The sequence below is a fragment of the Thermobia domestica genome, chromosome 4, assembly GCF_964235325.1.
Source record: "Thermobia domestica chromosome 4, izTheDome1.hap1.1, whole genome shotgun sequence".
In the NCBI taxonomy this organism is placed as follows: Eukaryota; Metazoa; Arthropoda; class Insecta; order Zygentoma; family Lepismatidae; genus Thermobia; species Thermobia domestica.
The window spans coordinates 160,986,505-160,998,903 of NC_137457.1; positions in this window are offsets into that span (position 1 = coordinate 160,986,505).

Below are 12,399 nucleotides of genomic sequence, written 5' to 3' on the forward strand. Positions count from 1 at the left end.
AAAAGCGTGGGTATGGTGGTGTGCCGATAGACCTCCCGAGTGGGAGTATTTGCCGGTAAGAAATAAGCGGTGCGCAGAGCATGACGTTCCAGGACTTGCAATTTGCTGTAGAAGTGCTGTGGAGCAGACAACCAAGCAATATGACCATGGGTAAGAGCCGGGCGGACAAAGACCTTATACGTATGGAGAAGGAGCCTGGTGTTGAGACCCCAGTTGGTGCCGCAGAGGCTTCGCAACAAATTTATTCGGCGTCGAATTTTAGTTTGTAACTGAGAAAGTTGGGCTCTCCAGGTAAGATGTTTATCAAAAGTGACGCCGAGATATTTCACACTGTTGGACAAGGTCAACGGTGAATCGAGAAGCGTAAGATGGAGACGCTCAGGATTTCGTGTCGGACAAAATTTGTTGCGGTTACGGGCGAATAAGGCCATTTGGGTTTTGGCGGGGTTCAGTTTGAGTTTCCACTTGAGACACCAGGTGACCAACTGATCGATTGCTGGTTGGAGAGTAGCGTAAGAGCACAAGGCGAGATACGCTGTGTCGTCAGCAAATTGGAGTGCATGGATGGGCGGCCGAGGTTGTGGCATATCTGCAACATATAAGATATAGAGTAAGGGGGAAAGCACGGAACCTTGTGGTACCCCAGCACGAAGAACAAATTGGTGAGACTGAGCCTGGTTGATTTGTATAAAAGCTGGGCGTTGATGGAGGAAATTTGCTATGAGGCGGACGTACGGTAGAGGAAGAAGATGTAGGAGTTTAAAAAGAAGACCTTGATGCCATACCGTATCGAATGCTCGCTCAATGTCAAATGAGATGAGGACAGAAGGTAGTCTTTTATTGAAGTGATTGATCAGGAGGCTCGAGAGCTTTAGCAGTTGATCCGTGGTGCTGAAGGATGGTCGGAAGCCGGCTTGCGTTGTAGGCAGATGATGTTCGGTTTCTAAATAGGGATGCAGGCGTGTGACCACTATACGCTCCATGGTCTTACTGAAAACGTTGGTGAGACTTATTGGGCGATAGGAGCCGATATTTGTAGGATCTTTTTGCGGTTTCAGGAAAACCACAATTTTGGCGAGCTTCCAGAGAGGAGGAAAGTAGCCAGTTGTTAGAATAGTTGTGTACAACTGGGCGAGAACATGATGGAAGGCCTCTCCGGCTTGCCGAATTTGGTTGTAGGTAATAGTGTCGGCACCAGGAGCTGTATTGCGGCGTCGATGAAGCACATTGACTATCTCAGCACTTGTTATTGGAGCTGTCAAAGGATTAGTGTGATCAATGGTATGATCTATTGCAGGTGTAAATAACGCTCGCTCAGGATTGCCCACAGTGGTAATACGGCGGTGAGATGGATGGTAAAATAATGGAGCATTATGTGGTGTGAAGACATCCTCAAAGTAATTAGCAAAGGCGGCCGCTTTTTCGGAATCCGTGGTAGGAACATTGCCATCGACCAGAATAGGATAGTGGGAACCTCGGCGTTGGTATGTGAGCCGCTTAAACAAGTGCCAGAATTTTGTGGCATTGGTTTCATTGCGCAACTCATTGCAAGAATTTCGCCAGTCGAGGCGTTTCCGGGCTATGATGTAGTGTTGGACCATGCGTTGGAACTGTCGATGGAGTAGAAGAATGTGTCGATCGTGAGTTCGCCTGTATTCAGTCAGAAAGGTATGAGACCGGTGAAGTAGAGTAACTGCATGATGTGGTAGGCTCGGGCGATGCTAGTGTGAGGTACGTTTAGGAACTGCGTGTTCAGTGGCGCCGGCAATGAGGGTACTAAGAGATGTGGAGACATGGTCAATGTCAGCGAGAGACGAGACGTCGGTGGGAATAGAAGCCAAGTTCTCCGTGATGTACGTACGATATTTCTCCCAGTCAGCCTTGGCGAAATTGTAGGTCGCAGGGGAGGCTGGTGGTTCCCTGGATTGGATGTTAGATGGAGTTATTGTAAGTAGTACCGGGAGATGATCACTGCCTACAGAGCTAAGTACCTCCACAGAAGATTTGGGCAGTAGGTTGTTACTAACTATAACCACGTCAGGGGTGGTATGACTCGCAGGCCGAGTGTGGTGTGGCAGAGGAATACAAGAACTATGGGTAGTTTGAAGGAAGTCCTGGAAACGCTGCTTTTGCGCCGCAGTGCGTGAGTGATAATTGAGGTCCGCAAGAATTACGTATGATTTAAAGTTGACGTCCAAGTAAGTGAGAAACCGGTATGGCAACGGCTGAGTAGATCGTACATAGATGGTTGCTAAGGTCAGAGTAAGAGCTGGAAAATAGACGGTACTGATAACGTGTTCAGAATATTGCTCAGGATATGGTGGGATGACAAGACGACGGGGTAGGGAGTGCCTAATGGCAATAGCGGCTCCACCACGAGCAATGTTGTTAGGGAGATCACATCGTAAGAGGTGATATTGTGGAAAGTAGTACCGATCAGTAGTTTTCAAGAAAGTTTCATTTAGCGCAACACAGTCGACACTGAGTGAGGAAGCCATGGTTTCAAGTAAAACTCTGTTTGTCTTGAGCGAGCGGATATTGGAAAATATGAGTTTGACTACCTTCTTATTTTTGTTCCCCGCCATCTGGAACAGAAGGAGTAGATTCAGAATGGAAATGAAAGTGAGAGTAGAGGCCAGAATAAGTGGCTGCCATATGGATATTAAAGATGTCGTAGGCAGCTTTTGTTGCATGTGACAAAATGGCCTCACGTTGGAACGGGAAGGCATTTTGCAAGACTAGCGTGATAAATTGTAAGATATTTTCGACTGTAGGAGGAGGAAGTAAGGATGTTTGGGTGCCAGTTGAAGTATTAACAGGAGTGGAAGAAGCGTGGAGGCGGAGCGGCACGACTGTCTCGGGTTTATCCGGCAGCGGTTTCGGTTTGGTTTTGCATTTGTAAGAGTAGGTAGGATGGTCGCCATCACAAGTGTTGCATACCGGAGGTTGTTGGAGAAGTGTGCAGTTTTTAATCTTGTGTGGGCCCTTGCAGTGTGCACATTTAGGTGGAAGAGTGCATTGAGTGGTCATATGGGAATTATATGTTAAGCAATTTTCGCAACGCCGTGAGAGAGGAGGTGGCGTGCGAGATGCCTCGACGCGATGGTGACAACGATAGATAAATACACCATTTTGAAGGAGATCGTCTATAAGCGCTTGGTTGTCTGTAAGCAGTCTCACCATGTATGTAGGACCTTCGGCGTTCTTAATACGAAGTGCACGACTCGGATGGATGTTATCGGCTTTGAGTTCTTCCAGCAATTCCTGTTCAGTAATACTAGGGTCAACCCCACGAATTACGACAGATAGTAAAGGAGAACGTTTGGGTGTAGGTGGTGTTTTTAAGCCAGGAGACTGTAAGAGCTGTATTTTCGTATTGGTGCCGAACATGGCTGGTCCAACTTTGTAAATAAGATGTTGGTACAGATTTGGGTTTGCAGTTTTAAGGATAATACCATTCTGTGTTTTAATGAGTTGTTGTAAATCCAGTCGAGTACAGTATCGGAGCAGCTTCAGATAAAAGGATTTAATATTATGAAGAGCCGGATCTATCTGGGTAAAAAGTATGGTAGTTTGTGCTGGCGTCGGATTTGTAACATCCATAGGTTGGGCGACAGAAGCGCTGGCAACAGAAGAAGAAGAAGAATCAGATGCAGTTGGTTTAGACTTAGGAGGACTCTTGAGAGCCTCAGTATAGGAGGGTTTCGTGGGGGAGCGAGAGCGCTCGCGATCCCTAGGTGGAGAGCCATCGGATGATTGGGAGGTGCTAGTAGGTTTGGTGCGTTTTTGAGATCGGGCCGCCTCTCTACGAGATTCTCGAGGTGGTGCCATTACCGGTAAGCCTTGGTGTTTGCCCTGGGAAGAAAAGTCCGGAGTCTTAGGCATGGTCGTCGATAAGTGACTTCAGAAAGGCAGAGCCTTTCGTCGGTCGAGCGCCGCCGGGGAAGATAATATAGATTACTAGGAGCTTGAAGTAAGGAAGCGTACCGCAAAACACTGTAGTGTTTTCGTCCCCGTCTAAATGTTAGTAGATAACCTGGCGTTTCACTAACACAAAAGTGTTGTGCCCCGCTCAGGGTATAAGTGGACTGACAAACCAAGACAAGACAAGAAATCACCTGTAAACAATACAGATGATACAAGCAAAAATCTAGTAGCTGATAAATTCCCTCGAAAGATGAAAATCTTTCTCAATCCTTGGAATAGATTGAACACACTGGTCTCACAGATACACGTGCGATACCTGATCACAGCGTAGTGTATCGAACTCTACAGGCAAGGCTAGGAACTATATCAATAGTAGTATGCAAGCAACACGCAACACGCCGTTGCTTCTTACAAATATCTAATATGTTGTTATATTAGCCGCGAGTACTTGAAACTTCTACCCTTTTTTGTATAAAAACGCAGAAAAATGTTTATACTTTAAACACAGCATTCAGAGAAGTTTATACTGTGAGTTAAATTTGAAGTTTATATTAAAATATCTGCAACAGTTCTGTATTCTTTCGCAAAATAAGTAGGCTCAAAACTGCTGCCATCTATGTTCACATTTATGCTTTATACATAAATACTATAATTCGTTATGCCTCATGGTTACCGAAGTATGAGGAAATAAAGAGCGACATTATAGGTACGTGAGACTAGAGTACTAGAGTACTAGACGGCACAATTAAAAAAAAAATAATTAAGTTTGTCCTTTATTCAAGCTGAATGCTAACAAGACGCTAACAACGCGAACACTACCTTGTCGCCGAAAGTTGAGGTCAGCGTCACGTGGTTTTTGAGAACAACTGAAAATCGAACGCGCGCTGGCTTTTTACTTCAATCTAAAGAAAAGCGTCTCGCAAGTGAAGCGTGGGTTGCCCGCACTACAGCTTGCGTTAAGCAGAAATAAGCTTTTGTGTATAAGCCAAAGCGAAATAAAATCAAATAAAAGCAACAGGCAAGCTTGCGGTAAGCAAACATGCTGTCTGGGATATAGTCATGAGGGAGCTTTGTAATGAACTCATCTATTAGCAACAGTTGGTGGTAGGAATGACTGGGTATTGGGGATATGGTGGCTCAGAGATATGGTGTTCATACGAGAATCCCTCCTAGTTGGATCTCAGTTTATATGAATTTATGGAGGACAAAATCTTGTCTGTGGATTTTATCTCGGTTCTTGCTTTTTCTCCAATATTGCCATTCCACTAATTCTTACGCAATCATTCGTTCCATTAACCATCCGTCTCCTTTAACCTACAGAACATAAACCGAAATTGGGACGTAAAACTGAAAGAGTATTTTGACATAGTTTTGCGATCTTCTCTTATAACACAGATACAGGTTGATGATATGTTAATACATTTAATTTAAGCAATGTTACTCGACATAAGTTTAAAAAATGCACTATAAGAACATAAGAACTATAAGAACACGGTTTGTAACATACAGGTCTGAACACACAGTGAACTTGTTTGTGAAATGCAATACTGTATTACAAGAATATTTAAAACAAACATGGAAAATTCTCTTGCGCATGATTAATCATCTTGAAGCAATGATAATGGTAGGTAAACCTCAGACTATGTTACATCAAAATTAAAACTTTTTACCAAAGCGATTAGAAAAGTCACCTGTTCCCACATTATATGCGGAAACTCCAAAGTTAGGGTTGAATTCACCTCATTTCTTTGGCTCAGTGATGATTTCAGAGGTACTGCTATTTTGGGAAGAAAATTTCTCTAGTTTTCAAAGAATTCATGTGTTTGATCGGAAACAGCATTTCATTTATAGTGTTAGCTTGAATGTCCTGCTATTTTTTATTTCCTTTCATGAGGGTTCCAGACGCTTTTGTCTTTCAAATGCAGCCAAATTCTTTACATTCACTGTTAGAATTACAAATTCATGCCGTAATCAATTTACAATTTTCAGAAGCTGTTACAAATTGAAAAAAATCTGAGGTAATTGTTCCAAGCAATAATACAAATCGCTGTTTTTATTTATTTTCAATAAACATCTAAAGATGGTCAAGAGCAAATGCGTTTTCCTCGTTTCTGAGAATAGTTTTGATAATAAGTTAACGACTTAATTCTGACTTTTCAAAGTTACCCTCACTGTGCAACTTCATTGAGGTGCTAGAAAGTTCCCCATTCAGGAAATGTATCTTCCTGAAGAAGAAAATTTTCATCTCTGGCAGTTATAACTTTCCCTCCTCTACATTTTTTGCGAATGGTTACGAAGATAGATGAAATGACTTATTTTGGCTAGCCAAAATAAGAAAACACTTTTAATTGAATTTAAACATTTTATTAAACATTTCACTTCTCAGCCTTTTTGTAGCGGTTAGAATCACACCCTTTTGTTTCTTGAAATATTTATCTATTCATGCGGAAAGTACAATGTTTTGGCAAGGAGCAATTTGAAGAAGGTTGAAGGGTTGGAAAAGTCAACAAATGTTTAGGTCTGAATTCCTGGAAAAGCACCCGTGTCAATGCCACATCATTCACTCAAACAGGTCATATTGTAAACTTGCCTGCGGTGCTATCTATTACCAGCGAGAACTTAGCGTTTCTTCTAGAAAGGGGAACGAGAATTGTTATTGTTAATACAATTATCATTGAACATCGTTCTACAAATACTTTGCAACTCTGGTCAACAGAGCAGCATAAATAGGATGAAGTGAGCCGATGTGTTGAACACACACACTCCTCAACAAAAAGCTGTGGCCAGCGATGACCCTTTCGTTATCTAAAGCCAGGGAGTTACGTTAGTTGGTCCTTCAATGAGTAAAGCCATTCCACCTCCATTGTTTTGAAAATATAACCTCAAAAAGACATGCTTTGTTTTTCTTTCAATGCTCCTTGAATGACATGTAAAGTTTGATTTCTGCGAATTTATAGTAACCTCACAAATATTGTATTTGGTAACCTGTGTGTTAATTTGATGATAAGGTGTCCCCACAAGTTGCTACTGTTTTTACTATTCAACATTCTATCTGCGACTCTTGTCATTCTTTCAATCAAACGTACATCCGATGTTATCATAAATGATTTTATTTTTATAACAATAAAATATCATGTAATTCTAATCAGTGGTAGATGTCCAAGTATAAAACATACACTATTTAAAGAGTGCTAGTATAATCTGAAGCTGTGCGAAACGTGGGAGCCTGTATCAACAGATGGAATCAGAATTCTCCCTATCTATCCCATGTATTTTTTGCACCCCGCAAAAAATGTTCAGTGAACGCATACATATTTTTAACACTTATTTCAACAAAGAGATTGTTTTATTTATATTTTGAAAGGTACAAAATCAGAACTTAGCACGTATTGCACTCTTCAAAGCGTTATGAAGCCTTTGGAAATGAAAAATGAAATTTGTAAGTTTTACGTCCCAGGTTAAGACGGCTAGGCTAAAGGAGACGGTGATGGTGAGAAATGAATGAAATGGTGGAATGAAGAAAGTGGGGGGAAACGGGAGAAACACGAGAAAATCCACGGTTTTTGTCCACCACAAAGTTCATTTGGCGCGAGTGTAATCGAATCAGGGACCCGAAGCACCAGAGGTGAGCTGATGAACCACCGCGGTCCCTATGAATGAAGCCTTTGAGCCCGAAAGTTTGTCTTCCTTAGTTGAAATTTTTAAGAGTAATTTGTTGTGTATAAAAAGAGAAAACTGAAAATTCTGCTATCTATTACTTAAGGCTGTGTTCGACACTCGGAATGCGATGGGATTTCCCTATATAATAACATAGTATATTTCTTTCCAAAATATTATGAAAACTATTTATTCTAAACATTTCAAAATTCGTCCAAATGTTTGTTAGTATTAATAAGCATGTTCACTTTTACTTTTTTTGCTAGGGTAATATTAAAGCGCGCTAATTAAAAATTAATTTTCTTCCATTTAAAAGCTGTTTAATTTATGGTCTTTATGTTGCAAGAACGCAGAACAGCAGATAGGAGGCTAAGCAGGTAGTTTCTTTCATTCTCTGCCCCCGGCTAGGTCACGTGCGTGAACTTTGGGTTGTCCCCGCAGACGAAGATACCAATGGAATGCAGATTGACAGCAGATAAGAGCAAAGTTAGTTTTCTCTCTCCTCATAGATCACAAAGATTTCATTGATTCTGCGTAAACATCTCGGCGAATCGTTACCTGTAGAAGCATATTGGAACTAACGGCGTACGAAAGTTTCAGAAAAGCTCTCTGTGTTGCTTTCAAGTGAGGAAACTGTTCATCTTATAAAAATAGTTTTGAACTGTATAGTGAACTGAATAGCAAACTCGCTTCAACTCGCCGGGAATTCAACTCGGGTCTCCCGCAACAAGACGCATACACTATCCGCATAGCCCCAAGGGGCTCTATGGAGCCTGAAACCGGAAGAGTGAAATTGTTTTGCTATTTCCTGTTTCAGGAGAGAGATACAGGGGAAGATGGTATTTTTCTTCAGATGCTCAATCGATTTTCGATAACTGTCGTTATCTACTACCAATTTAGTTTTATGGCGATCAATGTTAACCGAAAACGGTTGATTTCTTCTGGTTTGAATGCAAGGTTAACAGAAGAAAGATAACCTATTCTTGAGACGCTGTATGAATTCCCGAAAATTACTCGATATCTCTGACAGCTCACCTCTGGTGTGTGGGGTGGCCGGTTCGATCCCAGATCGCACCAAGTGGGCTTTGTGGTGGACAAACACGTGTGTATGGATTTTCTCGGGGATTTTCTGTTTGCTCAAACTTTCTTCATTCTACCATTTCATTCATTCTGATCATTACCGTGCCTTTTAGCCTAGCCGACATAACTGTGAGACGTAAAACTCAAAGATTTCATTTCATTTCTAAATAATAACCGAATGCATTGTACAGTGCTCTATTCTCCAATAATGGCGTAAAGATTGATTATATGCTTGCAGATTGATATGCCATAACATTGATTATTCATGCAAAGAAATGTACGAACATCTGCCAGGTAGTCACTACAAAAAAGAGTGATATATATTTCGTTCAACATATTTCAAGCTCCACTTTCATTGTACGTGTTTACCTTTCCACCTTAATTTAGTTAAAGGGAAAAGGCTTGCATTTGTCTTCTTTTCAACTATAATAAAAAGAAACATTGCGATTTTTACGAAGACAATAGTGCTGTACATAACTTCTACAAAATTCTTCAAAGAAAATCACTCTGTTCAGCCCGGTCATTCCATCTTCAGAAAATAAGTAAACTGTTCAGAACTTGTACGGCATCCAATAATGTTACGAAGTCGTACTCTTTAGTGGATTATTATTATTATTATTATTATTATTAACATTATTATTATTATTATTATTATTTATTATTATTATTATTATTATTATTATTATTATTATTATTATTATTATTACTAGTAGTAGTATTAATGGAGGTACAAATTAATGTTTCATATAAATGGCCCAGATTTTCGTTTGTTGAAGATGATTTTTCGTCGATGCTTTCACAATATAAATAGCATATTTTATTTTTAAAAAAATACAATTTTAAATGTACCAATATTTTCTCATGTTTCTTTGTTTATGTATTTCAGGACATTTCGATCTTACAGTGAACACTTTATTGAACCTTAACATACACAATAATTTATTACATTACTCAGTACAAAGTGTATTTTACGTAACAAAAGTATAACGAAATCCGCCGTTCGAACAAAAGAAAAACAAAAAAATATTTAACGCATAGTGTACTTGTTTTCTTTAGAAACAGGTATTAGTTGTTATTTGCTTGTCGTGCTGCTTGCGTATGTATTTTAAGCTCACGACACATTACCATACTTTCAGCACCCAAAATGTTTTGATCCTTATCACTCTGCTAGGGTTGAGCACCTGTGCCCTTCCTCTCTCTCTTTAATGACTAAAGAACAAATGTTTCAGTTGAGATACTCTGATATGCTTGATTAGACAATAGTCATAACATTTCTCCAATATCTCGGGCAATTAAAAAAAAAAAAACAAGTTCCTTTCTTCCACCCCCATTGACCATCCTCAGCTCTGACTAACACGTTTAATTTCCATATTCATGTGTAAATTATTTATAATTTATGACGAGTTGAGAGCATCAAAGACGGATTATATAACACATTAAATTATTTTTTCTTAATCTCTGGCTTCATGTAAGGCTTACACTTTTTTTCATATTAATTACCACGTATGAGATTTGTATCTATGAGCAAATTTATAGAAAATGAAATGTTTGAGTTTGCCCCAAGGCTTTGCCTGTTAGGCTAAGGGAGACGATGATTAACAAGTGAATGATGATGGAAGAATTGGTAGAATGAGAAATTGGGAATAAACAGGAATATCCCGAGAAAACGCGATAGCACGATCTTGTCCAGTACAAATTTACTTGGCCAGAAGTCGACCCAGGGACCCTTCGCACCAGAGATGAGCGTTCTACCGTGTTTTAGTCTAAATTTTTAGAAATCTAGTTGTACAATAAGCCACTAATATATTCAATAAGTAATTTATTAAACTAAGTTTTGTGTGAAACTAATTTCTTGAATCCAGAAAGTAATGATTTCCTCAATGTAGCTCAGCAGTGATCTGTGGCTATGCACTTATTCATTTTATACTTAAATTATTGTGATTAATGTCAAATTTTTGTTATGATGGATGATGTAAAATAGTTGTTGTGCGCCATTTGAGGAAAATGGCAAATATCGAACCCGAGAAAATAGTAACGGAAAATGGATCAATGGTATTCATTCATACAGCAAATGATGGGCTGACTCGACACCTAAAACTACAATATTTCGATTGGTATAGAAAGTAGTTTGACTTTGTTGCTTGCTGGCATGTGAGGGCTTCATACCGATCTATCTTCTGCTTAGATCACGAAGACTAAAGGCAACAAATAATTACGGTACGAGACGAGAAAACCTCATTTCTCGTATCGTCTCCTGGGCAACACTATTTCCTTTCAAATCTCAAGGTTTTACTTGGCTATAGGCCCGTGCACGGAGGATAAACAATCACGAAAATGATAAAGAAAAACAGTTATTTAAAGTTTTGAAAGTATAAGCAGAAACCAAGCCCAGTAAAGCATTTAATGTTGATAATTTTCTGTTCTGATGCCTGTCTTCCAGTTACTCTAAAGATAAAGACTTTTTTTAATTGCCTGTTAGCACAACAGGAATTTGTATTCGAAGTATATGCAAGCAATAACTTACTATATCTTCGGAAAGCCATTGGATAAGTAGCCTAACTTCGTAAGAGTTTAATGAAAATACTTTTTAGTAGGTGGAGAAAATAGGATTTTAATTAAAAAAAAAAGATTTCGAATGCTCACTTCTTATCAGTATTAGAAACATTGCGATCTCTTTCCATTAGATGAATAAAAATATTGAAGCTGCTTACCCAACGAGCTCTCGAATTATCGGAAGAAAGCTGTTGTTGCACAAATAGTAGACGAAAACGTCCCGTAATATATAAACAAAGAAACTTGAGAGCACATTGGTTTCGTTTGAGACTGTAGTTTTGTCATAATCTCAGTTTTCTCCCGCCAGTTTAACAGTATATTTTATGTCCAATATATTTATTCTTTTACTATTTGAATGCTTTTGCTTAAGTTAAATTGTTTGTCATCATCCTTTCTAACAATTGGTTTTACTCAGTTCCATCAAACCGATTTTGTTTAAAATTTGCACACAAGTTCATTGTCGACGAGTTAAGTTGATTTGAGTTTAACGTCCTTTCAACAGCTAGGCTATATGAGACGTGAATCTAAGGATTAACGTGTAATCTGAACCACATGAGCTTTCGTTGGGGATCGAACCCGAGTCTCCCACGCCAAAGACGTCATTGTCCGTGACAGTACAGTAATAAAATATATTTGGGTTCATACTTCACGAGGGACAAACTTCACGGAGTATAACCTCTTTTCCTTGAAATCGATTCCACCCTTCCATCAAACAGATTCTGTTCAAAGTGTACATACAAATAAATTGTCAGTGTCACTACACTGGAAATTAGGTGACAAAGACTACAAGAAAACTAAGTGACAGAAAATTAGATGATGAAAAATTGGTGAAATGGTAATTACATTCACATTTCATCAGTCTTGAGAAGTAACATAGTAATTTTTATTGGCAAAGCATTAGAATCTATAAAATAACTAGTTACTTTTATCATAGGCATTGCTTCCACGTTTTACTCATAAATACTACTATACAACTTTGATTTTTTTACAACGTGAACTTCAGGAAAATAATGAGATGAAAATAGACAGCCAAGCAGGGTGCGAAATCATTTGAAAATGGTGCGGTAGAGATCTATAAGTCAGAAATAATAGTCCCTGAGAACCAATGTTCTAACCAAGCATTAGAACTACTAACTCGAAGCGCTTCACCTGGCCAGCCATAGATCTCCATGAGCAGTAGAG